Source organism: Notamacropus eugenii, chromosome 3, assembly GCF_028372415.1.
Source record: "Notamacropus eugenii isolate mMacEug1 chromosome 3, mMacEug1.pri_v2, whole genome shotgun sequence".
NCBI classification, from domain to species: Eukaryota; Metazoa; Chordata; class Mammalia; order Diprotodontia; family Macropodidae; genus Notamacropus; species Notamacropus eugenii.
Genome location: NC_092874.1, coordinates 77,243,162 through 77,248,926, shown reverse-complemented (window position 1 = coordinate 77,248,926; position 5,765 = coordinate 77,243,162). Strand labels below are relative to the sequence as shown.

The following is a 5,765-nucleotide window of genomic DNA, read 5'->3' as shown; positions in this document are numbered from 1 at the left end:
AATATGGTATTATGGGGAGGTGTTTTCAGGGGGAAGGGGATAGTAAGTGCTGATCAAAGTTTAAAAAAAAAGAGAGGTTATTAGTGAAAATCAAATTCATGTATTCTTCACTTAGACTGGAGTAAATAAATGCCCACATGATGGTTATGATTTTAGAATGAAATGATCTATATTTTATTATATTTTTACATATAAAATGATATCCAAAAATATTTGACTTCAGTTTACTTGTAAAACTTATGTATGTAAATGCATAGCCAGACTGATGGAAGAACAGACAGATATATAAATGAGTGGATGGGTGGATAGATGATAGGAAGGAAGGGAAAGGAGAAAAGAGAGAAAGGAAAAGAGGAGAGGAAGGAGGGCAAGAGGAGGAAGGAAAGGCAGGGAGGGACAAGGGTTAAAGTGGAGACCAAGGGAAGAGAAGAGAGAAGAGGGAAAATGAGAGAGGTAGCAATAAAAATAAATGATTATATTAAAGAGGTAGAAAAAATATTTTGCCAATAACAGTAACAATCTCTTTGAAAAAACACCAGAAAAATAGGGATAAATGGACTAATTCTTAAGATGATAAGAAGAATCTGAAACTCAGAGTCAGAAGAATACTTCATGGAGATAACTGAAGATCTTTCAAATAAAATTAGAAGTAAAGCAAGAATATCATCCATTATCACAACTGCTATGCGATATAGAGCTAGAAATTCTAGATATAGCCGTAAGATAAGAATATTAAACTGACAGAATAATCTCAGACAAAGAAGAAAACACAATTATTTCTTATTATTTTTTGATTAGATTAGTTTATGACCGAAAGGAATATATTGGAATTCTCCTATGATGACAGTTCATCTACTTCTCATAACTAATTCAACTTTTCCTTGAAGTATTTAAACACCTATGCCCTTGGGCAGTTATGTTTTAAGTATTGATTTCATTTAATTATCTATGGTACAATTCAGCATAATAGATTTCCCCTGTTTTTCTCTTTTAATCAAGCTTTTTTTTTGCTCCAAGTTATCTGAGATCATGAATGCCACCACTGCCTTTTTTTTGTTTTAGCGGACATAGAGTAGATTTTGTACAGTTTATTTCAATTTTCTGTATTTACTTTTTCTAGCCTTATATCCTGAATTGGCACTTTGTTCTTGGCCCAGTCTATATGCACTTGTAGTGAGACTATAGCAGCCTTACATATATCCCTGGGATCCGTCTCCTATACTACGGTATTGAGTGCTTTTTATTTCATGGATCCCAAGGGGTACTCAAGTTATGGAAATGCACATTTTTGGCATATTTTCATCCTTTCCCTCTATATTTTACCTCCTTATTGTTTAGTTGATTCAGTTGTATCTGACTATTCTTGACCACATTTGGAGTTTTCTTGGCAAAGTTGTTAGAGTGGTTTGCCATTTCCTTCTCAGACTCATTTTATAGATGTGAAAACTGAGGTAGACAGGATTAAGTGACTTACCCTAGATCACAGAGTTGGTATGTGCCTGAAGCCAGATTTGCATTCAGAAAGATAAATCTTCCTGGCTTCAGGCCAGGCACAGTACCCACCATACCATCTAGCTGTCCTTTGTGTTATATGTGTGTTAGTGGTATTACTAGGCCAAAAGATAGCAGTTTGATTTGTTGTTATCATTCTTGTTGTTTAGTGTAAATGGAAATTGTTTTCTAGAATAGTTGCATCAATTTACAGTTCCATCAGTTGTGCCTGACTGTACTTGTCTTGCTACAGTTCTTCTAGCATTTATCACTTAGGGTTTTTGTAATCTTTGCTAGTTTTATGTGTATAGGGTGACAAATATCCCAGGATATGTTTTGATTAGCATTATTTGATCATTAACGATTGGGAGCACTTTCAAATAGATGTTAATAGCTTGCATTTCCTCCTTTTAAAACTGTCTTTTCATATCCCATGTCACTTATCAGTTGGAGAATGGTTCCTGTCCTTATATATTTGTGTTAATTTCCTATATATCTTGGATATCCACTCTTTAGCAGAGATATTTGCTGAATATAGTTTCCCTAGATAATCCTTGTCCTCTAATTCTAGTGCAGTGTTTGCAGGAGCAAAAGCTTTTTAATTTTATATAACTGAAAGTATCTATTTTATGAATGCTTTTCCCCTTATTCCATTAACAATTCTTCCTATAGTCATAATGGATAAAGTCCATTGTATTGTCCTCTGAATTTTTCTGATGTAATCTTTTACCTTTGAGTCATTTATCCACTTGGAATTTTTGGTCTTATGTTATATAAGGTGTTAGTCTAAATAATTTCTGCCAAATTCTTTGTGTGTGTGTGCGCGCGAGTGCATGTGCAAGTATATGTAAAACTATTAGAGTTTTAGCTGTAGTAGTAATAGCAGTTGTATTTGTGAGTATAAATGGTTAGGGGACTGTGTTCAGTTATTTCTAAGACTTGCACACCTAATTTGTACCATTAATTCATTGACCTTTTTTTTCTTTTTTAACTAGTTCTAAATATTTTCGAATATAATTACTTAATAGTTTAAAATGTTAAAGTGCTTGGAAATGATAGCTATTCTTAGTACTAGTTCATCACTTACTTTGAGCTTCTTAACATTTAATTTCTTAAAATGATTAGCAGTAACTCTAACAATAGAGTTTTGGATAAACCTGTAAAAAGTTGATTGGTGTGACCCTAAATTAATGACCATTAGCTTTTTAATTTGAGTAGTTAGAGTGCTGAGCTCAAAATCAGGAAGACACATATTTTTATGTATTCAAATTTGTTTTCAGACGCTGTCTGACTCTGTGACCCTGGATAAGTCACTTAATTCTGATTGCCTCATTTCCTTATCTGTTAAAAATAAAAGAGCTCAAGGAGGAAATGGCAAATTTTTCTAATATCTTTTGTCAATAAAACCACAATTAGGGTCATGAAGAGTTGGACGTAATTGTAATTACTGAACAAATCTTTTTAATTATATTGTTGTGTACCAACTTGAAGTTTGTATTGTCTTTCCAATTATTAAAATCCTTTTTATCTCTAGAAAGAGAATTTGATAGTTATATTCATAAAGTTGAAAATTTTTAGTAGACTGACTTCATAATGTATTTTGTAGCCATTTTGAATTTAATTCTGTATGGAAATAATAATTATATCCATGGGAGGTGATGATATCACCAAGTGAAATAATATGAGGGAAGAAGAGAAGGACAGAGCCTGGGGGATATCTTAGGACTAGGGGACATGATATTGTTGAAGATCCAGTTAAGGAATCTCAGAAGGAGTGATCTAACAGATAGGGGAAGAACTAGAAGGAAACAATGTCCCAAAAATCTAGAGAGAAGGGAGAAGGTAATGAGTAATGCCAAAGACTATAAAGGAGTTGAGAAGAATTAAGAGTGAAAAAAGAGCATTATGTTTGGCAAGTGATCATTCATAATTTTGGAAAGAAAAGTTTGTGTTAAATAATGAAGCGTGGCTGATAAATTTCTGTTTCTTAATTGGGCTAACTCAACCATTGCTCACAAAATAAAAAGAGTCAAGATTAAGCAAATACATAAATGAATAAAAATAATTTGGAATTTTCACATCAATTATTTGTGTAGAAATGGTTTGTAAAAATGGATGGAAACCTTTGAAATATGTTTTTTTCCAAGTTGTCATTTATTTAGTCCTTTAAAAAGGAAGGCAGTGCCCCAATGACAATAAATTGGGAGGCTTTGCTAACCACTGAATAATTGAGATGTAATCCCTTGGTGAAGAACTTTACTGAATTATAGCAGAGCTAAGAGGAAAAGAAAATGGAGGGACATGTGGGGTCAGGGTTCACACTAAGAATGAGTTCAATAAGAAAAAAATTCCTTATATCCCTGGGAAGAAATGGAAATCTTAAATAGAAAATACCTTGGATGGTAAATAGACATGCTAAGACTTTTTGCATATAGACTTGGCCTTTACACATTTTATAATTTAAAAAAGAAGACAAGTATTACTATCACACTTGATTGGAAGAGTTGGATACTTTGGGTACTTTGATCACTGAAAAAACAAGATAAATTCCAAATCCCATCTTTAAATGTCCCCTTTATATGAGAAATAACCTAGTTGTATCAAAACATCTCTGTTTACTTGAGAGAAGATAGTAATCCATGAGACAGATAGAAATCATTAAGATCTATAGTGAATACTTATGCTACAAGAGTAACCAAATCGGTGGAAAACTGTGAATTGACCGCACCTGTGAGGAGTGATAAAACCTGGAAGCAGACAAAAATAATGATTGTAAACTAGACTGCTTTGTGAGAATAATGCCAGAAGGCAGTAAATATACCTTGAACTAGGGATTGTACCAGTTCAACAGCTACTTTTTCTTGAATAAATATCTCCTGGAGTTCTAAGTAACACTGCATAATTCTGATTAGGAAAAACTGTTAAAAAATAGTTATTATTGTTAAGGAACTCACTATGTCCTAGATTCTGTGATATTCAAGGATGAGCATGTGAATTTTTCAGTTCATCAACCAAGAACTTCTTCCCATGACATAAATTTCCACCTATCTGTGTTGGAACTTTATCTGTAACTATTGACAGTGTTCTCTATGGTTACCATGAGGTAACATGAGAAGGAGTAGAACAGAGGTCTGTACACAATGTTTTCAGATCTGACCAAGGCCTTTGACACTGTTAGTCATGAGGGCTTATGGAAAATTATGTCAAAATGTGGTTGCCTGGAGAAGTTCATCAATATTGTACGTCAGTTTCATGAAGGCATGTTTGCCCAGGTTCTGGATAATGGGCAAAGCTCTCATGCCTTCCCAGTTACCAACGGAGTGAAACAGGGTTGTGTACTTGCTCCCATGCTTTTTAGCATGATGTTTTCAGCCATGTTAACAAATGCTTTCAATGATGATGAACATGGCACCAAAGTCAACTATCATACTGATGGCAAATTCTTCGATTTGAAAAGGCTACAAGCCAAGACCAAAGTGGAAGGAGTGTTGGTGCATGATTTTCTGTTTGCAGATGATTGTGCACTCATTGCAGCCTCTGAAGCTGAGATGAAACAAAGTATGGATCAATAGTCTTCTGCCTGTGATAATTTTAGGTTAATGATTAACCCCAAGAAAACACAGGTGTTCCATCAGCCACCATCACATCATTCATCTGTAGAACCATCAATCACAACAAATGGAGAAGTTTTGAATGCTATGGATAAGTTCACTTACCTTGGTAGTATACTTTGCAGGGATGTACACATTGATAATGAAGTTGATGAACGCATTGCCAGAGCTAGCTCAGTGTTTGGGAGGCTCCGAAGAAAAGTTTGGGAGAGAAGAGGTATTAGACTGACTACCAAACTGAAGGTCTACAGAGTCATTGTGCTGACCTTATTGTTATATGCTTGTGAAACATGGACAGTCTACCAGCGCCATGCCAGGAAATTGAATCACTTCCATTTGAACTGTCTTAGGAAAATTCTGAGGATCACCTGGCAGGATAAGTTACCAGACACTGAAGTCCTTGCTTGAGCTGAACTGCCAAGTATTCAAACTATGCTTCAGAGAGTGCAATTCTGACAGGCTGGCCACATTGTTCGAATGCAAAATGTGTGCTTGCCAAAAAGACTATTTTATGGAGAACTCACATGGGGCAAGCGATCACATGGTGGTCATAAGAAGTGATACAAGGACATTCTCAAAGTCTCTTTCAAGAACTTTGGATTTGACCATACAACTTGGGACACACTGGCACAGGACTGCTCAGCATGGTGTGCTCACATCAGA

The 5,765-nt window shown here is 34.9% G+C and overlaps 1 long non-coding RNA gene across 1 annotated transcript in view; it reads right to left on the bottom strand.

Annotated features, from left to right (window-relative positions):
* LOC140532900 (uncharacterized) overlaps positions 1 to 4,835 on the bottom strand; it is a 12,476-nt gene extending 7,641 nt beyond the window's left edge. The window contains exon 1 of the long non-coding RNA XR_011976729.1: positions 4,446 to 4,835. This is a non-coding gene — a long non-coding RNA (uncharacterized lncRNA). The remainder of the gene's footprint in view (positions 1 to 4,445) is intronic.
* Positions 4,836 to 5,765: the final 930 nt, after the last annotated feature.